Source organism: Manis pentadactyla, chromosome 11, assembly GCF_030020395.1.
Source record: "Manis pentadactyla isolate mManPen7 chromosome 11, mManPen7.hap1, whole genome shotgun sequence".
NCBI lineage: Eukaryota > Metazoa > Chordata > Mammalia > Pholidota > Manidae > Manis > Manis pentadactyla.
The window spans coordinates 112,732,150-112,754,546 of NC_080029.1; the positions used below are offsets into that span (position 1 = coordinate 112,732,150).

The window sequence follows — 22,397 nt, forward strand, 5'->3', positions numbered from 1 at the left end:
AGGAATAACCAACTTTTTAATCTCTTGAGTTAACAACCAGCCTACCCGTGCCTCACAGAATGGTCGAGCAAAACAAGAGGAAAGGTATTTGTAGTCTGATGATCTAAACTTGTACATTCTCCTCCAGATTTCCAACTCAAGGCAGACAGCCCTGGGGAGTCCACATGGGCGATTCCATGCTGGGCACTGGTGTTAAAAGTATAGGTGAAGGCAGTCCTAGGAGTTCTAGGAAGAATTCTACTAGTTGTTCCAGAACACTATATTTAGGGACACCAAAATATGTAGTACTTCATTTACCTCCCCCTTAAGCCAATATTCTAGACAATTGGAAATTACCTTTAAACACCAATAATTTTATGTTAATCATTTTGATGGAACTCTTTCTAAATCACATTTTATACCACTTTGAATATATGTTTCTCTATGCCTTCTTAAACAGATTATATTGAACATAATTTGACCTTTTCTTGAAAATGCAAGGACTTCATGAGTACAGATTTTTGCTGTCACAGTGATTCCTTCAGAACTAATATGCACTCAGTTGTTTGAATCTTGAGTTCTTACTCAGGTTAACAAATATTTTTGAGCAATTATGATGTGCTGGATACTGTTAGGTGCTTTATCTCTTTTTCACAATCATTTCCTCTTTTATCTGTTATTAGGCAGCAGTATACTTGCATTTAGAATTTCTCTCCCTATGTATGTATATATTTTTCATGTCGGGGGTAAAGAGCTGACATTGTAACAAAGTTTGAGGGAGGCATGTCTCATACAGTAGGGTGAAAACCCAATCACTGTGCTTATGAACCCCATTTCTAATCTGCTGATTCTACTGGGGATCCAGGTACATCAAATGAATTCAGATTGTTAAGGGAAGAGGGAGTAAGTATGAGATTTGCCACATCTCTTTTAGGTGATAAGATTCCCGTTTCTGATTACTACTAGGCTGTTGGCTGCTAATACTGGAAAATGAGATTAGTAATTGCCTTTCGGCAAGAAGTCATAGCATTAGAACTGAGAAATGTGGTCACTGATGACACTAGTTTGTTGACTCTGTGTGTGTGTGTGTGTGTGTGTGTGTGAGAGAGAGAGAGAGACAGAGAGAGACAGAGAGAGACAGAGAGAGACAGAGAGAGAGAGAGAGAGAGAGAGAGAGAGAGAATGTGTGAATGTGTATACAAGGTTCCCCTTGTCGTCTGCAGGATGGCTAGTAGATCTCCCAGTTTTCAGGAAGTTTGCTCAAAGATATTTACTTGCCTTTTACAGAGCCATATTCCCTTCTTTTGGAGAGAATTGTCCTGGGAGAAGAAAGGACATTGATAAATTAGCAGTTTCATCACTGTGAAGTAATATTCAGTGAGCCATTAGTTATATGTTATTTTTAGATACCATACAAATTTTTTTCATAAGCATAAACAGATGAAATTTTCAAAGACAATGTATATACATATATATTTATATATATGCATTATTTATATATACATACACACACACTTTTATATATATATATATATATATATATACACACACTTACATATTTATATATAATTTTGTATCACCTTCTTATACACTGATAGGAAGAAAGGAAGGCATAGAAACGTAAAGTCTGTTGCCCCAGGTTATACAGCTAGTGAGTGGCAGGGCCAGGCCTGAAGCCGGGACCTCTGGGAATCCACATTATCGGCCCTCATAACTCTTTGCTCACCTTCAGCTCAGCCAGCAACCCTTAGAGGAATGAACAAGCTATGGAAACCACACAAATATATTCTGAGATAAGTTTTAAAAGGTATAAAAATGTAAAGATGCAGGTATATCCTGAATTTCTGTGACATTTCTTTTACAAAATATTTCCTTAGTTATTTCATTTTCCTTTTAACTTCCTTGGGAGATAAAAAGACGGAGGAATTAAGATCACATTTTAAAATTGTGTAAATAAGGCTCATAGAATTGGAATCATGAGAAACTTTGTGTTTTACAAATTTGGTTCTGTAGCTTGAGTCAGATGAGGTGAAGTGCCCTCTAATCAGTGCTCAGGGAGCGTCTCTGTAAAGACGGCTCAAACTCAGGGCACGTGACCGTCATGGGACTCTGATAACCTTGATGAAGACACTCTGTTTTTCCTCTGATGGGTAGTCAGATGAATACTTTGATGAACCATTGGGGATGGATGATGGGACATATCAGAAAGTAGGCTAAGCCTCGTCCTAGAGAGGGGGAGTCCAGTTAATTTTTTTGCTGAGTGGGATATGGAAGAATAACTTGCTCAGAACAATTGGAGTCATGGTCACTGTGGGCATGTCTGACATATACCCAAACATCTGGATGACCCCAGGGACAATGGTGGATTATTGATGTTTGCTTTTTAGGAAAAGAAGACTTCTTTTTTTTCTGAGGTTATCAAGGCCATATATTTCATGCCAAAAAAGTTCTGGTGAATGTCAACCTTGCCTGTAAAACCAATATACATTACAAAAATAAATAGAAATTTATCTTTTAGTAACCTGTGAACTTGCTGCCCCAAAATGCCAAACAGGCAAAGAGCCGTGATGCTCTGCATCCAATTCTATGTCCTTCTGACCTTTGCATATGTGCTGGTGACATCACGATGTTAAATATGAACAGTCTTGGAGCTTTGTCATAAAGAAGTGATGACTTCTTATGTTAACTCATGGGGCAACTCTGATCAGACAGTGACAGATAACCCTGGTGCTCTGTGTTTTGAAAGATTCGGGACCATGTTGGGATCATCTGGCCATTTACATGGCTGTAAGAGAGGGAAGACAGTTGTCTTCTTTGTTTCAGGTGGGAATGCTTTGAAATTACATCTAGTACTGTTCTTGGAACGTGCACATGGGAAGATTTGTGTATGTTTCGTGGCTTATAGTGTTTTGGAAACTGACAGGCAGTGGCACTGAGTGAGAGGACGCAGGTTGGAACACTCACCTTATTATCTTGGCTGTTATATTTTTTTGCCGAGTTCATGCTCAAGACTTTTGATCTAGGGGGAAATGAACCAAGATAGGGATTGGATAAAGTACACTCAAATATTCATACTACATAATGATTATTTTAAAAGTTTTATATTCTAAAGCTGTGCTGTCCACTATGGAAGCCAGTGGCTACATGTACCTATGAACTTTAAAATTAATTAAAATTAAAAAAAGTCAGTTCCTCAGTCACACTAACCATGTTTCAGGTACTCAGTAGGTGGCCATTGGCTACTTATTGGATGGCACAAAGTTTTACTGGGCAGCTCTGTTCTAGAAACTTAGCTTAGCACTGAAGCCATACTTAATGTTCAAGGAGGCTCTCAGGAAACTTGAAGGTATCCTTCAGAATTCCAAGAGCTGGTACCCTGTGGCCCTCCCAGGCCACAATGCACACCAGGGCTATTTAGAGGCGGTATGAAGTTTGGGTCTCTTTACCTCGATCCCAAGATTCTCAAATATTTAATAAATGTAAGTACTTCTTGACTAAGTTAAGATGTAACTTCTAAAAAGGGGCCAAGAAATGGGAGTGAGATTTTTGACTTTGTTTTCTCACCATTTCAATTCTAGACAAACTCAGAAAGGAGGGGCTTTTGTCTTACCATTTCTAACCTTTAATGGTCATAGTTTAGTAGTTAATATAGCGTACAGTTTGAGTGTTGTAATATGGTGGCCTTCGTGTGTCCAGAGGTTAGTTTCGTGCCTGTCTTACATGGCTTAGTCTCTATGTTTTTGGGGAAATGAGGGTGGTATTAGATTAAAGGGCTTTTCTGTGCAAGTAGGAATGTCCTACTCATCAGAGTGCCTGACCACCAGCCCTTTTAAAATCAGATGTTCCTGCCCTTAATATAAACCTGAGTAGTTGAAAATGTGATAAAAGCATGAAGGGAGATGTGTTTCTGTGGTTTTTTTTAAGAAGGATGGAAGAAGGACCTGCATTTTAAAGTTGATGTGGTTTAGTGGGAGTCAAACAATCACTAACAGGAGGGAGAGAGATGTGGTGTTGGGGCTCACTCAGTCCCAAGTAGGAATTGGTCAGAGGAATGTTTGCTCTGACCCAGGCTGAGATGGAGTCACCACTAAAACCAAGAAGTTCCTTTTTTTGCCAAAACTCACACTTCTGTCTCAAGGAGCCGAGTCTCTGCTTCTTCTTCTATTTTCCTCCGAGTTTCCTGGTACTTCTTCCAAGAGAAATAAAAGAAACCACAGTCACTAATTAGAAGCCTTACGCTTTTTCTAATCATAAGCAGCATGTATTATTACGTGGTAACATGAATGCCTGGTCTCCTTCTCCAGCCCCCACACCCACCACCACTCCTGGTCACTCGCTGCGCTTCCTACCTTCCCAGGCAGGTCCCTGGGTGATTGGCGTCACGAAAGGAGCAGTGCTCGTTATGAATTTAAGAGCACAGAGGTCAGGAGACCAGGGCTGTAATGGAATGATATTGGTGGTGGGTTGTCAGGGACCCAAAGTCCCTTTGTAATGCCACTTTGAAGAGTTAATATTGTCCTAGATAGTGTTCTTTGAAAAGCCTGGTTTCATATTATCCTGTACCTTACAAACCCTTCTCTGTCCCATTACCGAGAAACTGTACCTTAATGCAGAAGACCTGATCTTTGCAGAGCTGGGCCACATGTGCATAGTCTTCCTTTATCTGGGAAACCAAAATTCAGTCAAATTTCTTTCAGGAAATTTCTCTAAGAACAAGAGTATACTTGTTTCCTCCTAAATCCCAGACCCTAAATGTAGTTTTCTAATTGTTCTAAATATGTTTTTGCTGTATATATGAACTGATTTTTTTTTTTTTTTGAGGATAGATAAGCTTTATTTTGGGGGGGGGGGATTTTATTTTGGGACAGTTGGGAGAAGAATAGATACTAATTTGTTGAAGATACAGATACAGAACATATCCTGTAAAAATTATTGAAGAGAAGGAAACCTAGGAGACTGCATTTATCTTCCTTTCCTTCATCCCCTCCTCAACCCCATAATGGTTCTGGATCTGGAGCCTTATTATATATAACTCAATCATTTGCAGAATGTATTGCATCGTCTAACTGAACATCAACTTTTCCCTCCTCTGGGAGAAGTAATACTGAAATGACTACCATCACCTTGGCCAGTTCCTTCTCTTGGTCAGCACAGGAAGCTTCCAGCTGTTGTAACTTAACCTACAGAAAGGGGAGGAGATGGATAACTCAAGGTGCAAGCAGGCTTCCATTCTGAAATGCTGTCTCAAAGGTTATCTTACAGGTGGTTGACGTGCATCAGGTATGGTATGAGATGTCTTTTTAATGGAGGAGAGTCAAACCATGCAGCGTCCTTCTGGTGACCCTGCCCTTCTACACTCCCAAGCCCTTAGCATTCATCAGGGCTCCACTCACGCTTAAACTACAATTCTTAGCTTCCTTCCTTCTTAGCTATTTCTCTTAGGAAAAACATCAGTCTTGAAAAACTTCAGTCTCCTTTTTCCTTTTATGTACTTACTGCTCACTCCTTTTTTTGCTCCCCGTATTCCTCCTTCTTTCTTTTCCTTCCTTATTTGATGAAAGCCTATTCTATATTGGTGGCTATGTCGGAGTGATGGGCAGAGGGCCATGAGAGTAGAAAGGATACAGTGGTGAACAGGATTGACAGGCAGAGTCTCTGCCTCACAGAGCTGACATTCTACTTGGGGACATTAACAGATAAGTCAACATGATAATGATAAATGCTATGAAAGAAATACAAACAGAAATGTAGTGACAGCGATGGCATGAGAGCTATCATAGGTGAAGTCCTGTCTGATGAGATGATACTGGGTTGAACTCTAAATGGTAAATATTAGCCAAATGGAGATCTGGAAGAAATATGTCCCATGCAGGGTTGCAGCAAGAGCCAGGACTGTGTAAGAGCACATATGTAGTGTGTATGTGGAAGTTATGTGGCTGGAGCGCGGGGAAACACCTGGTGAGGAGGAGATGAGGTGGGGAAAGGTTGACATGGATGAGATTGTGTAGGGCCTTGTTGCTTCTAGAGTTTGGTTCTTTATTTTAATTGCAGTGAGAAGCCAGGTGTGAACTCGAAGTAGTAAGGACATAATCTGATCTGTGTTTTTAAAGAGTAAGTCTTTTCTAGGTGTGAAAAGTAGGTTAAGGGTAAGAGCAGAAGCAGGAAGACTAAGAGGCTGATTTGGCATCCAGGCAAGGGCTTACGGTGGCTCGCAGAAGGGTAATAGTAACAGAGGAATAGATGTGCTTGGGCTCTATTCCCTAGTTAGAGCAGACAAGCCTGCGTTTTTCCTTCCTTCCACTTTTAGCTCTACTGTTCCCACTTTGATCTAGTACCATTGTTTCACATCTGAAGACTTCTAACGGTTCCTTTCCTCTTCAGTCAATTATACCGAGGGCCAGAGAGCCAAATGTGTCTAAGGGCTGTATTTTCAGAGGCGCAGCAGGCATACCATTAAACTGATGAGCTGATTGCCAGGATGTAAGAACAGAAGCAAGAGATGCTGTGTATTTCATAGAATTAGAGAAATCACTTGAGAATTCTACAACACATGTAGGCAAATGGGAGTGACTTAAAGGGTCAGTAATGCTTTAGAGTTCTTTGGAGGTGGGCTAATAGCTTCTGGGAAAATAATGGCCATTGTTCTGACAATACGTGGAACTACCTATAGTCTTTCTGCTCAGCTGAGGTGACACAGCATCACGAGACTTAAAGCCTTGCCGTGGGCTCTGCTGGGCTGCTGTCAAGAAAACTTGTTTTGAGCAGAAGGAAGCAAATGCAGTTAGTTATATGGCAAGGCTAGTCAAGGGGCTTCATAAGCCTTTCTAATCTGAGCCCCAAGTTTATCCTGAAGCACATGCAGGCTCCACATTTCTTCCTTTCCTGGACAGGCATGGCCAAGCAAGCTGTTTTGGTGGCTTTGGACTTCCTGTTTGTGGCCATCAGTACTAATTTGGCTGACAGGAAATAGGGAAGTAATTCTCTGTTTTTCACTTTCTATTTCTATTTTCAGTGTGTCCCTATCTGCAGGGGCTGCACAGACGTAGTATGGGCTTAAGAGTGAGCTTAAGAAGCTAAAGAGAAATAAGGCAAGGGCAAGACGGAATTGTACAGAAAGTATCAAGTAAGAATTTTACCTGCTTTCTGAATAAAAAAATAAGTCCACCTTTTTGCATCTTTGATCAGATGAATTGTGGTTGTGCCCAGGTTTTTATCTTTGGAACACAATTAGAGAAATGCTAAGCAATGTCTGATGATGCACTCAGCAGGTGGAGGTCACTAAATATTTGAGTGATAAATTGAATGAATCCTTTTCTGGATGGGAGTCAGTGATAGAGTGTGTAAATTACCTAGCACACAGTAGATTGACAAATCCTAGCTCTGCTCTATGAATTCATACATTTGCCTCAGCTAGACTTTTAAATAATCACATTAAATATGTGATGTTTCAAGGTTTTACTCTTCAAAAAAAGGAAAGAGTTTTAAAAATGCACAATTTCATTCAGTTTTCAAACTGAGGCTGGAAGGGGCTGATTAAATTGCCTAACTTCATATACCTCACTAAGTGCTGGGACCAGGATATAAACTAGGGACTTCAGTGTTATGTATGCATTGTGCAATTGTGTTCCGCTCTTCCTAAAGGAAGAGAAACAAAATATATGGCTTCAGAGTGAAATTCCTTACCAAGGGCAGAAAAGAATTCAGTACTCAGTAGTCTAGGCTTAAGTCTGACATGGGCTAAAACTACAAAGAATTTATCCCAGTTTTGACAGTTGTTTCCACTTAAAAGCTTGCTTCCTGGTTGTGTAACCCAAACCCACTCAAGATTGCTTTTTCATTTACCTTTGAGTCTTCTAGTGGTCCCTTTAGATGGCCTTGTTCACACTTGGGTGCCTTCTGCGATTTCCTTGTAAGCTATGATTTTAAATAAATACATATTTCAAATAAAAATGCATCAAATAAAAAATACTAGAAGACAAACACACTGTTTTGTGTGTAGAGCCAATAACATGGCCTTCTTCTCACTAGTTTTGGCCACCGGTGCTAGAGTCTGCACAAGCAGGAGTACTTCCCTGAACCCTATGCCATTCCGGGCTGCAGAGGGCTGCAGGCGTGGGTCAGAAAGTAGGGCGATCATAGGAGACCCACTGTATTTTGAGCAGGAGTGGAGGTAGAGTGAATGCCTGGATAAGGAAAGGGGAAGCCCTTGGGATTTAAGTATTTTTAAAAGTCTCTGTTGAAAATAAAATTAAGCTTTCACCTTCCAACAAAGTGTCAGTGGATTCCATTTTCTTGTGATAGAATGAAAAACCCATGGGCTCACCAGATAGCCCAAATGTCGCACCCACTCCCTTCACCTCACGCTCGCAGGGGGAGCCCATGGCATTCAGGTACGAGGCCCAGCCTCAGGAGAGTGGGGCAGGGGTAGAACCCGCCCCCAGCACAAACTTTTCTGACACGTGGGATCCTCTAGGATCATTTTCCCTCCCTTGTGTCTTTGACAACTGAAGCCGCTGCGGGGAACGTGGGGAAAACTAGAGCCCCAACCCACCTTTTTTTGAAGTTCTCTTATACCGTGCCCCAGAGTCTCATTTTTCCTTTCCTGTTGAGAGAAAGAAGCAGAGCATAGGTGTGGATCTCCCTGCTGCCACCCATCTTTATTCAGCTGATTGTTCTCCCTTTCACCGGGTGCTTTTTCCCTGCAGTAACCCTACCTCACTGCATACTGTCAGGTCAAGGACCTGTGGTTTGATTTCCACATATATATGTATATACCAGCTCACCAGGATAGACATGCCCACATGCAGGGCTTCCCAATATTAAATATTACCAAAGAAACTGTGCCACTGACACATATTTTACCATGACGTCTTTGACTATTCTTTGCATGTAAAAAAGAGGAGACTAGCTTCTCTGATGACTAATGAGAGACAAGCTGAGGAATAAAACCTATGAGATGGCTCTTCCTAGCTTCTTGCTTACAAGTCTGGCTATTTCTTCTTCCAGGTCTTGCAGCGTTCCTTCCCTTTCCACGGTGGTACTATTCTCCTTCTCCCAGTCATCGTCTTCTGTCAGGTCTTGAGTCTGGGTGATCTCACTTTCCAGCCTGAACGACACAAGCACATAGTGTGAGGAACAGACAGCTTCAGAACTGGAAAAACACATCTGTCAGTTTTAAGGGTTACTTCAGTGTCAGTAAATATGGCTCTCAAGTTGGAAACCCATTTTTCCTGAGTCCTTACCATCATAATCACTTCAAAGGCAGGAAAAAAAAAAATCACTTCGAAGTTTGACCTGAGTCCTAAGTCAAACACCCTAGTGTTCTTTCAGCTCAGGTGAATATCATCCAATCTTTTAAGAATCTCTTTGAAACTTGCTATAATTCAGGGTTTGAGCCACAGAAAATGCCAAAGAATGAAGAAGAAACTGCTACATAAGATATAGGTCTCTAGAGCAAGTAGGAAAATTCAGGTTTGTCTCTTCTCCTCTATCCCATCCCCTTGATTGGGAACGTCCCTCAAGAAAACCCAGCACTCACCTCTGTATGTCATCTTCTTTCTGGTGGATTTTGAGAAGAAGTTCCTGATTTGCTTTATCTGTTCTTTCGAGGTCTCTTTCAAGGTCCATGTTCAAACAGTGAATGTTTCTGTTTGACTGGGTCAGTCTTAAGATCTCCACCTCCTCTGACCTATAGATTCAGCCCACGAAAGGAACAAGGGCCAGTTATCTCAGGGTCAGGGATCTTTGGGCCAGAAGGGATATCTAGGAGACATGTAATTCAACAACCTGGCTGTTTCTGGGAGCACACCTTTCCTTTTTCATAGGAAATTGTATTTCTTAATCATGCCCTTACAGTTTGTTTCAGTAATTCTCGACTCAGTGAGCAAGAGAGGATTTTCCCAGGCTTTCTTGATCAAAGTGCTCAATATAATAGTACACCTCCTCCCTGGTTCCAGGAGAAGTTTGTTTCCTTAATAGCCTCTTGTATTGGAGAGAATGGTTTCTCAGGCAAATGGTGCACAAAATCTGCTCATGAAATACACTTCCATTGAGTTATTTTCATCCAGGCACCTGGCACATCACTTAGAGTTGGTTCCTGCCTTATGCCGCAAGAGCTCTCCACCAGCAGATGGGGCTTCTGTTTCTCCCTCCCTCCTCCCATCTCAAACCATGTCCATTGCCTGCTACAAAGCTTGAGAATCTACCATGGGAGTTACTCCACCGAGTACACAGAGATATGATCCAGGCATTCACTTTCAAGAATACAGACATCTTTTTTGAAGTAAATTTCAGTGTAATAATGGTAACACCTCAGTGCTTTAGAAAGGGTACCTGGCAAATGGGAAGCTCTCAATAACTTTTTCTTTCTGTTGTGTGTCAGTTAATTGGTTTCTCTTTGAAACGATTAACTGGGAATAAAGTGTGAGGGAGAGGTCTTTTGTTTTGAGTGGGAATGGGGGATGATTTTGGCAAAGTAAGTCCTTCCTTGGAAGGGCTGATTGGATGCAGGATTTACAACAGTTGTCACTTCAGGAGGACATGGAGTGCTTGGGGTGGTGTCAGCAGGGGGTTGGACAGACGGGAGCGTAGGAGGGAGGGAGGTGGAAGATGAGGGAAGTCATGAAGACCAGACCTGCTCCACACCTTGGTCCTTGGATGTGGCTTTGCATAATGATGATACTTACTCGCGATCTAGCTGATCCTCCTCGGGTTCTTCCATTGTAGATTCCCTAAAATACCAGCAGAGATGTATTGGATGAATTGGGGAAATGGGTCCATTTGTGAAACACAGAGTAACTCGCCAAGAGTCCCAAAGGATAGGGACAAAATTAAGTCAACTGATTTCCTCCCTCCAACCCCCCAGGTTTTGGCCATGACAAAACCCAGCCCTTTGATTCTTCTGTCCCTGATCTGACTGTACCTCAGGTAAGGATACAGTGAGGATACAGGGATAATGCTGGAAAATTCAATGTGTGTCCTTCTAGTGGGTACATGCGGAGATGGTTCTCTAGAACAAGAACCCTTTCAAACTTTGCTCCAGGTAATTAGAATCAGTAAAGGTCATCCATTCCTCTGAAGTCCCTTTTTGCTCCGTGCCCGGCTGCTTTCCTTAAGGCCCCGTGGGCATGAATGTAGGTGCATGACCGCCCTGAAAAGTAATCTTTCTGACCTCTAGCCGGGACTCTGTAGGGATCTTCAGATATTAAGGTATTTAGTATTAAATAGGGCTCAGAAAAACCAAGCAGAAGTAGATGATTTGGTTCATTCTGTACCTTAGTTTCCTTTTTTTCTCCAATTCTTCAATAAACTCTGTCCCCCTCCTGTAAATGGCTTCCTGATTCTACCTTAGTCGCTCAGCTTCTGAAGTCTGATCTTTCCCCACTGGAACCAACCAGTAGAGTGTCAGAACCTTCCGAAGGGTCAGGACTCTGCTATTGACAGGATGGGTGGGGCAGCGTGTCACAGTGGGGTGGGTGACACGCGGGGGTTGGATAGACGGGGGAGTGTAGGAGGGAGGGAGGGGGAAGACGAGGGAAGTCATGAAGAGCAGACCTGCTCCACACCTTGGTCCTTGGATGTGGCTTTGCATAATCATGATACTTACTCGCGATCTAGCTGATCCTCCTCGGGTTCTTCCAATGTAGATTCCCTAAAATACCAGCAGAGATGTATTGGATGAATTGGGGAAATGGGTCCATTTGTGAAACACAGAGTAACTCGCCAAGAGTCCCAAAGGATAGGGACAAAATTAAGTCAACTGATTTCCTCCCTCCAACCCCCCAGGTTTTGGCCATGACAAAACCCAGCCCTTTGATTCTTCTGTCCCTGATCTGACTGTACCTCAGCTAAGGATACAGTGAGGATACAGGGATAATGCTGGAAAATTCAATGTGTGTCCTTCTAGTGGGTACATGCGGAGATGGTTCTCTAGAACAAGAACCCTTTCAAACTTTGCTCCAGGTAATTAGAATCAGTAAAGGTCATCCATTCCTCTGAAGTCCCTTTTTTGCTCCGTGCCCGGCTGCTTTCCTTAAGGCCCCGTGGGCATGAATGTTGGTGCATGACCGCCCTGAAAAGTAATCTTTCTGACCTGCAGTCGGGACTCTGTAGGGATCTTCAGATATTAAGATCTTTAGAATTAAACAGGGCTCAGAAAAACCAAGCAGAAGTAGATGATTTGGTTCATTCTGTACCTTAGATTCCTTTTTTTCTCCAATTCTTCAATAAACTCTGTCCCCCTCCTGTAAATGGCTTCCTGATTCTACCTTAGTCGCTCAGCTTCTGAAGTCTGATCTTTCCCCACTGGAACCAACCAGTAGAGTGTCAGAACCTTCCAAAGGGTCAGGACTCTGCTATTGACAGGATGGGTGGGGCAGCGTGTCACAGTGGGGTGGGTGACAATGGTCATTCATGCAGAGTTCCAAGGCTAGATGGGTGCGTGTGTTTTATGGCCGAGTCTTCCGTTTGGTGGTGGTCAGTTCAATGGTTGTGATTCCTGGGTAGTATGAAGGGGTGGTCCCTGTGTTTTATTTTTCTCGCAGTTTGAGCTTCCTCTCTGCCCGAGTGTGGCTATGGGAACCTGGGTCCTAAGGCAGCAGTCTGATCCCATAACCGCTCATTCATCTGACACACACTGAAACATCAGAAGAGCGCTTATGGATGCCAGGCACTGTTCTAAGCATGGGGGAGACAGAGTGAACAGAACAGCCCAAACACCTGCCATCACGGAGTTTACATTACAGGGTGTGTATGTGAGGGCGGGAGGGGTAACACAACGCAATAAATGAGTACATTTATTTTATTTGGTATGACAAAAGAGAAGAATGCTATGAAGAAACATAGGTGAAGAGGGTGAGAAGAAATTCAGTGAGGACTGTTTACGTGGGAGGGAATTGAAGTTTTAAATAGGGTGGTGCAGAGAACGCACTGAGCATTGCCAGACCCAGAAGTGTGGTGTAGATGTGTCAAGAGGCCTGATCAATGGGAAGGAAACTTTAGGTTGTGCTGAGGTGAACACAGAATCCTCAGGCCTCACGAGCAAGGGCAGTAGCAAACAAGGCCCATGGCCAGCAGAAGCATGGACCAGCACGCAGCCGAAGGGCCAGCAGGCCCAGGGCACCAGCAGGCGGCGTGAGGACGCAAAGCTCCTCCTTTGCTGCTTAGAGGATACGTAGCTTTTCCTGCAGCTGCCACTATTCTGGGAAAAAAGAGAACTCGGGAGAGGGAGAATCTGTCCAAAAAATACTGAGAAATTGCCCATAGAGATTTTTAACTGGGAAAAGTCCATGATACCTCGAGTTGGCCCCATTGTATTTTCTGCCAACTTCAGTCAGAGCAGGGAGAGGGGAAGATAAAATCAACTGCCCTATTGTAAAGAGTATGTTCCTGCATACATGAGTCTGTACACTCTGGCCACATTCTGTACAGTTTGTAACTGTTCGCATAAGTCGAGGAAACCTGGGAAGTTTTGAATCTCTACTTCAGGACTGTATTGAGTTGATTTGTGGGCCAGAGTGACTTCTTAACATACTGTAGTTTCTAACAAACTATTTGTAAAATTAACGGCCTCTGATGACCCCCATTACCGTCTCCCTTTATGAAGCTGTACACAGAAGAGTAATTAAGTAACAATTCAGGCCAATGTTCATTAATCCCAGCTGGTTATATAGCTTTTCCAGGAAATGCCCTGGACCAAGGTTATCGTAGCGACTAATGGATTGGATAGGGACTTTCACTGGGATAAAAATAAAGCTCTGTCTCCTTCCTGGGGAGCTTTTCTCCTGGAGGGGCTACCAAAGGCAAACCTGTAGGGGCAGCAGAACCCCAAAGCTTGGGACCTTGTGTGGGACGAGGACAACAGACTGCTATTAGTGAGAATTGCTAAATCGAGGTAGAAACAGGGTCTTGGGGGCAAATTAAGGTCCTTGATGTAAGCATTGCTGCTGTTGGAGAGGTGGCTTGATTAACACCCAGTGCAGCATTAGAGCAGCTGTTTTCACCTTGTAACTTTTTTCAAGCCGTGCTGGGCCCTGTGCAGAAGAGTCACTGGGACACATCAGACTGTGCTGCGTTGTGGCCGGGAACTCTGGCCTTGGCGTGGCAGTCTGTTGTGAAAACATCCCCTCCTCTTCCAGGCTGGGCACCCAGGATCTGTTTGCCTGGCCCTCTCCCTGCTGCTGTGAGGGGGCAGGCCAGGTGCCCGAGCCCTGGACGCGGCTGCCTGGGCCCCGGCCCTTCCTGCTGACTCACCTGTCGTTTCACTTCCGCAGATTCTGCTTGTGTGTGTTTATAGATGAGCCTGGTTTTGAGGCTCATGACTGCGCAAGACTCTAGAACGTCATTGTAGATCATTGTTTTTCGAATACAGAATCAAATACATGATTTTCCTTATGTCCTTACTTATTTTTAGTTACTATTTTTGTGCAATCTTTAGGCTCATAAAACCTCTTTGAATTCCCTTTTGAAATACTCAGAATAGCTTTTCTCAAAAGCAGAAATTTGAACTGGACTGAAATGTTAAGAAAAATAAGGAATGTACCATTAGTTCATTCTGCCATTATTTACTATCCAATAAACAACTATGGTGGTTTGAACTGGCAAAATGTGTGTGTGTTTTCTTTTATAATTCATTGTATTGCTGTTATAATAGCATAAATTATTTTAAAAATGAAAACTCATCAAGGATCTCACCTCAGCAAAACCCTGTATTTTTACAAGTTTTCTTCTATTTTTCCTATTGACAAACCATCTTTTGTAGTTATCATAGAATAGATAATACTGTTGTTTGCCTTCTCACTTAATATTTTTCATAAACACTTTCCAGGTTTTTACATAGTCTATAACATTTCAATCAGCACATGAAATTCTGCTAAGTTGGTAGTCTTCATAATTTGCTCCTCCACACCCTTACCTGTTTGTCTGTGTACGTATCTGTCTCCCCTGGAGTGCCAGGAGAGTGCTCTGTATTAATTTTCTAGGGCTGCTGTAACAAAGTGCTACACACTGGGTGGCTTAAACAACACAAGTTTATTTCCTTACAGTCTTGGAGGCTATGAGGCAAGGTGCTGGCAAAGCTGGTTTCCCCTGAGGCCCCTTTCCTTGGCTTGCAGATGGCCGTGTTCTCCCCTGTGTCCTCACAGAGGCATCCCTGTGTGTGTCTGTGTCCTTATTTCCTCTTCTTAAAATGACACCCATCATAGAAATTTGGGATCAACAGAGGTGAGGCTTAGAACCTCACCCCCCCTGTTTTGAGAGAAATCTTCTGCATCCGTAGATGTTTTGTTGCCCTTGTCTAGCTTGGATTAATACTTAGTCTATAGGCACAGACCTGATCATCTACATTTGCCCTCTTACAGCACTAAGTTATGTTTTCTACCTTTATCTTGCATCTACCTACCACTTCAGCATTTTATTTAAAAAATAATAATAATAAGGGAGAAATATGGGATTCACATATAAATCAAGTATAAAAATGACACCGTCATAGAGAATTATGGCCCTCCTTCATGACCTCATTTTAAAGTGATTACCTCTTTAAAGACCTTATCTCCAAGTACAGTCACATTCTGAGGTACTAGGAATGAGGACTGCAGTATAGGAATTTTAGTAGGACACAACTCAGCCTACAAGAGGTGTTCAACAGATGTTTACCTGTGATGAGCATTCAGGCTATTTCCCCACCCTTCCCCCAAGTAAAAGCACTTCAAAGAATAGATTTATATAGTCATTACATTTTTTAGATACAACCAAACTGTCAGATATGTATTTATATTTTTACCATTTTTGAATGTCTTTTAATATATCAGCTTTTAATTTTACATGTGAGGAAAGTAAAGACAAGAGAGACAATAAATGTTTTGCTGCTATTATGTTTCCATTTGGAATGGAGGCTCAAGGTTTGTTTTTTTTTTCACAATTTATTCGTTCCTTTATTTCCTGGAACCTCAATGCACATTTGCTTATCTTTTTTGTTTGTCTGATTGTTTTTATTTTGTTATCATTAATCTATAATTACATGCAGAACACTATGCTTAACTAGGCTCCCCCGTTCACCATGTCCCCCCACAATCCCCATTACTGTCACTGTCCGTCAGCGTAGTAAGATGCTGTAGGATCACTACTTGTCTTCTCTGTGTTGTACAGCCCTCCCCATGCTCCCCACACATATTATTCCTACTAATTGTAATGCCCCCTTTCTTTTTCCCTGCTCTTATGAGGCTCAAGTTTTTATCATGAATTTTTTTTCCCTACTGGAAATTATACATTGGAATATTTTCCCCTTTCATATTATTTATTCTCTCTTTGGCTTATAAAGGCAATATTAAACCTTCTTGGTGAACAATTTCTGCCAAACTTGCCATTGAGAGGTTTTCAATTTTTTTATTAAGGTATTATGGATATACACTCTTTTAAAGGTTTCACATGATAAAACAATGTGGTTATTACATTCACCCATATTATCGTGTCCCCATATACCCCATTGCAGTCACTGCCCATCAGTGTAGTAAGATGCCACAGAGTCACTACTCGTCTTCTCTGTGCTCAGCTGTCTTCCTCATGATCCCCCCTACACCATGTGTGCCAATCATAATACCCCTCAAGCCCCTTCTCCCTCCATTCCCACCCGCCCTTCCTCACTCCTCCCCTTGGTTACCACTAGTCCCTGCTTGGAGTCTGTAAGTCTGTTGCTGTTTTGTTCCTTCCGTTTTGCTTCGTTGTTATACTCCACAAATGAGGGAAATCGTTTGGTACTTGTCGTTCTTCGCCTGGCTTATTTCACTGAGCATAATATCCTCCGGCTCCATCCATGTTGTTGCAAATGGTAGGATTTGTTTCTTTCTTATGGCTGAATAGTAGTCCATTGTGTATATGTACCACCTCTTGTTTATCCATTCATCTACTGATGGACACTTAGGTTGCTTCCATTTCTTGGCTACTGCAAATAGTGCTGCAATAAACATAGGGGTGCATATGTCTTTTTGAAACTGAGAAATTATATTCTTTGGGTAAATTCCTAGGGGTGGAATTCCTGGATCAAATGGTATTTCTATGTTTAGTTTTTTTTGAGGAACCTCCATATTGCTTTCCTCAGTGGTTGAACTAGCTTACATTCCCACCAGCAGTGTAGGAGGGTTCCCCTTTCTCCGCATCCTCACCAGCATTTGTTGTTCTTAGTCTTTTCGGTGCTAGCCGTCCTAACTGGTGTGAGGTGATACCTCAGTGTGGTTTTAGTTTGCATTTTTCCCTGATGATTAGTGATGTGGAGCATCTTTTCATGTGCCTGTTGGCCACCTGAATTTCTTCTTTGGAGAAGTGTCTGTTCATATCCACCACACATTTTTTAATAGGGTTATTCGCATTTTGGGTGTTGAGGCGTGTGAGTTCTTTAGGCATTTTGGATGTTAACCCCTTGTCGGATATGTCATTTACAAATATATTCTCTCATACTGTAGGATGCCTTTTTGTTCTGCTGATGGTGTCCTTTGCTGTACAGAAGGTTTTTAGTATGATGTAGTCCTATTTGTTCATTTTTTATTTTGTTTCCCTTGCCTGAGGAGATGCGTTCAGGAAAAAGTTGCTCATGCTTATATTCAAGAGATTTTTGCCTATGTTTTCTTCTAAGAGTTTCATGGTTTCATGACTTACATTCAGGTCTTTGATCCATTTTGAGTTTACTTTTGTGTATGGGGTTAGATAATGATCCAGTTTCATTCTCTTGCATATAGCTGTCCAGTTTTGCCAACGCCAACTGTTGAAGAAGATGTCATTTCCCCATTGTATGTCCATGGCTCCTTTATCCTATATTAATTTACCATGTATGTTTGGGTTTATATCAGGGCTCTTTAGTCTGTTCCGTTGGTCTCTGGGTCTGATGTTGTGGCAGTACCAAATTGTCTTGATTACTGTGGCTTTGTAGTAGATCTTGAAGTTGGGGAGCAAGATCCCCGCCACTTTATTCTTCCTTCTCAGGTTTGCTTTGGCTATTCGGGGTCTTTGGTGGTTCCATATGAATTTTTGAACTATTTTTTCCAGTTCGTTGAAGAATGCTGTTGGTAATTTGATAGGGATTGCATCGAATCTGTATATTGATTTGGGCAGGATGGCCATTTTGACGATATTAATTCTTCCTAGCCAGGAGCATGGGATGAGTTTCCATTTGTTAGTGACCTTTTTAAATTTCTCTTAAGAGTGTCTTGTAGTTTTCAGGGTATAGGTCGTTCACTTCCTTGGTTAGGTTTATTCCTAGGTATTTTATTCTTTTTGCTGCTATTGTGAATGGAATTGTTTTCCTGATTTCTCTTTTCTGCTAGTTCATTGTTAGTGTATAGGAAAGCCACAGATTTCTGTGTGTTAATTTTGTATCCTGCACCGTAGCTGTGTTCCGATATCAGTTCTAGTAGTTTTGGAGTGGAGTCTTTAGGTTTTTTTATGTATGATATCATGTCATCTGCAAATAGTGACAGTTCAATTTCTTCTTTACTGATTTTGATTCGTTGTATTTCTTTGTTTTGTCTAATTGCCGTGGCTAGGACCTCCAGTACTCTGTTGAATAACAGTGGGCAGAGTGGGCATCCCTGTCTTGTTCCCGATCTCAGAGGAAATGCTTTCAGCTTTTCACTGTTCAATGTGATGTTGGCTGTGGGTTTATCATAGATGGCCTTTATTATGTTGAGGTACCTGCCCTCTATACCCATTTGGTTGAGAGTTTTTATCATGAATGGATGTTGAATTTTGTTAAATGCTTTTTCAGCATCTATGGAGATGATCATGTGGTTTTTGTCCTTCTTTTTTTGATGTGGTGGATGATGTTGATGGATTTTCGGATGTTGTACCATCCTTGCATCCCTGGGATGAATCCCACTTGGTCATGATCCTTTTGATGCATTTTTGAATTCAGATTGCTAATATTTTGTTGAGTATGTTTGCATCTACGTTCATCAGGGATATTGGTCTGTAATTTTCTTTTTGGGTTGGGTCTTTGCCTGGTTTTGGTAGTAGGGTGATGTTGGCTTCATAGAATGAGTTTGGGAGTATTTCCTCCTCTTCTGTTTTTTGGAAAACTTTTAGGAGAATGGGAATTATATCTTCTCTGTATGTCTGATAAAATTCCGAGGTAAATCCGTCTGGCCCGGGGTTTTGTTCTTGGGTAGTTTTTTGTCTACTGCTTCAATTTCTTTGCTGTTAATTAGTTTGTTTAGATTTTGTGTTTCTTCCTTGGTCAGTCTTGGAAGGTTGTATTTTTCTAGGTCGTTGTCCATTTCTGTATGGCAAATAGCAACATACGTCCTTTTTCTGTCTCCATGGATCTTAAATGTATTTATTTATAAAACTTAATGTAAATAGCACTGTGAACTGATATCTCTTTTTGGAATTTATCAAACTGTGGAATTCTGCTCCATGGTGGGCATACGTATAAGGGCAGAGACCGTGTGAGGAAACCCTTCCACTTAGAACACATATTCTGAAGATATTAGGCAGATGATCATTGTAGGTAGTGACTCAGCACCTGGGGTAGGAGACTTTATCGTCTGTGCTCTTGATGTTCAAACCCAGATCTGGCCGATGACCCTGTGAAAAATGGGACAGTTTTGCTGTTATCACAGACCTGCCCCCATCTGGTCGGCACGTTGCAGGGGTACAATATATAGCTATGGTAAAGAAACAGCTTCTGAGGAGAGCCTGCATTTACCATGGAACAGTGCCCTCTGCTGTTTCTGAGGGAGCCATTCAGCCATAGTCAAATCATGAGGGAAGAGTGCACTGCTCCAGAGACAAAGCAAGCTGCTCCTTGTTTGCACTGGTCAAGATACTGGGAGGCCAACTCCTGGCACCTTGCAGCCAGTCTCAACTGTAAATGTTCAGCAGGAGAATCAAGACAGCCCAGCCACAGCAGCCTACCTCCCCTACATCTGTTCCTAGGCTCTAATCCCACACTGCCTGTGAATGCTCCTTCCCTATTTTCGCTGCAAACACAGAAGAGCTTCCATTAGTTTTGCTCCTTAGCAGGAGGAATTTTTACAACAGTGATTTTAACCATTGAAGCTTGTCTTTAGAAAACTTCTGCTTCTCAGTATTATAAAATTAAAGGAAGCACAGTCAATGGCTGCAGTGAAGTAGTCATGTAGAAGAGAACAGCAGTTCACCGTTGGAAGTTTACACTGCTAAGGGATCAGCCTCACTTCCTTTCTTTCTTTTTTTCCTTCCTTCCTTCTCCCCTTCCCTGTTCCCCCGCTCCATCGTCATCATCTTTTTAATAAAACCATCTGAAGTTGCCAGAATCTCCATCTACGGGAATGATGTCACATAGTGGAAACTGGGTTTTTTTGCTGACTCACTTTACATTCTGGGAACAACTGTTTTTGCTGGTTCTCTCCACTCTCTGAATTCTCATTCTCAATTTTGTATTCTGGGTGTGACCGCGAATGATATAGTCAACATTTACCTTTACTTTAACCAACAACAAGGGCAATCATGGACCTCAAGATGTTATTAGGGATTTGTGTCCTTCCTAACAACTTTTGAACTGTTTTCTCAGCATTATTTCACATAGCTAGAGCAGAGAAAACACATAGTGATGAATAATGAAAGATGCATAAGGGAAAAATTTTTTTTAACTTTTCTTAAGTGACTCTGAAATCAAAATGTTTGAAAATTCTTTTTCTTTCATAATTCTAAGTCTCAAATTCATGAGTGCAGAGGAGTGGATTTCTTGCTCTATCATGTGGCGGTTCAATGGTAAATGGGAGCTGGCCATACCTTATCCTCCCCTTGTGCCAAGAACGAAGTCTGGTTTAATGAAGCACCTATTAAGGCCGCACCTACTGGGCAGAAACTGCCAAATTCTACAGGACCCTAGAATGCCTCTGCCACTCAGTGTGGGAATAAGCCACGCGTGCAGTGCCGCTCTTTGAGATGGTGGAGGGTGTTTCCATTTAGGGTGCCAGGTAAAATCTCAGTGACTTGTATGGTCAGACAATGCGTATTTGCACATTAATCTAGTAATTGCCATGAGAAAAGGATTTTGTTTTCTCTGAGGCCTGGGGTGAAGAAAGAATTTACTCATTCTTGGCAATTTACCAGATTAAGAAAGTTGCTTAATTTTTTTTTTCCATTTGGTTCGTTCTGTTTGAAATATTTATCTGTGGTCCAAGATGCCTTTAAGCCTTTCATTAAAGGATGACTTTGCTGACACATGATCAGCTGATTATGGGACAGGGGTAGGCAATTGACCTCAGCCAATACAGACTCTTTGGTCTTTCCTGCTGTAGCTATTGGAAAAGACTGATTGTGCTGAAGTTGCTAATCTGGTAGTATAGGATTTAGGTTATTGGCAGAATATTGCCACTTAAAGGAGCAATGCCCATTCAGAGAAATGAGGGAGAGAGATGAAGCCCTGAGGACATTGGTGAAACTTCTGGATTCAGCCATGCCTGAAACCTCAGGTTTTTAGTTCCATAAGGCAATATCTTTTTTTAAATTTTGCTGTAATTTGTACGTTCTAATTATCAGTAGTGAGCCATCTGCATTGCAGAGATCCAGTCTCTTACATTTTTAAGATTAACTAGAAGTATTGAATGGACTCTAACTTTGTTTAGCATCGGTGACATTATTCTGAAAATGGTCTACTCTGTTTACTATTTCATACTATTTAGCTTATCCTTTAGCCACTGAAATCTATTGACAGAGCTGTTTACTGGGCAAGGTTGATCTTGGAAAGGCAACATGGGGGGAAAGGTAATCCGTAGGCAAAACCTCAAGGGAAAAACTGAAGAAAACATCTTCCCTCTACAAGTTCCACCATCTCCTAGTGTACACAGTCAGGTACCACTTGCCTTCTTTTTCCAAGGATGTTTTTTGGGGATTAGTGGGGCAACAAGTCCTCAGTCCGAAGTGTGAGATGCGCGGAGAGGAAGCTTCTTAGCCTCCACAAGGTGCTCCTGTTCAGTATCTTGGGTAGTATGTCGATTAGGAGATCTGGATTTATAAAGCTTATGTGGAAAAACAAGTAGCCCAGCAGTGTGATGAAAAACAGGGTGATGAAAAAGAGAAATAGAAAAATCCTGAAAAGAGAAAGCCCAGAAACTGTTAAGCCAGATGTTAGAAAACCAGGAACAAAACAGTAAGTCATACCTAAATGCACACCTGGTTCCTTCTTGATGTTCAAATGTCTCCCACTAAATCTTGTCTCCGTGCCCAGCAACCCCTTGTAAATGTGGTCCTTCCCTAGTGCTGGCTTGCTAGTTACTGTCTTCCATCACTGTGTTTTATTTTCTTTTAGTATTTATCATTATCTGAAATTATCTTGTGAAGTAGTCACACCAATTTTTACCCCACTAGCAGAGTATACATTTCTATGGGTCTACACCCTCTCCAACGCTTACCATCAGATTTTTAAAGTTTCACTAATCAAATGGGTG

General features: G+C 41.8%; 1 protein-coding gene and 1 pseudogene across 4 annotated transcripts in view; one reads left to right on the forward strand and one right to left on the reverse strand.

Annotated features, from left to right (window-relative positions):
- ZNF609 (zinc finger protein 609) overlaps nt 1-22,397 on the forward strand; it is a 438,580-nt gene that overhangs the window by 124,484 nt on the left and 291,699 nt on the right. The window lies entirely within an intron of this gene.
- Nucleotides 718-813, reverse strand: LOC130679693 (small nucleolar RNA U13; annotated as a pseudogene).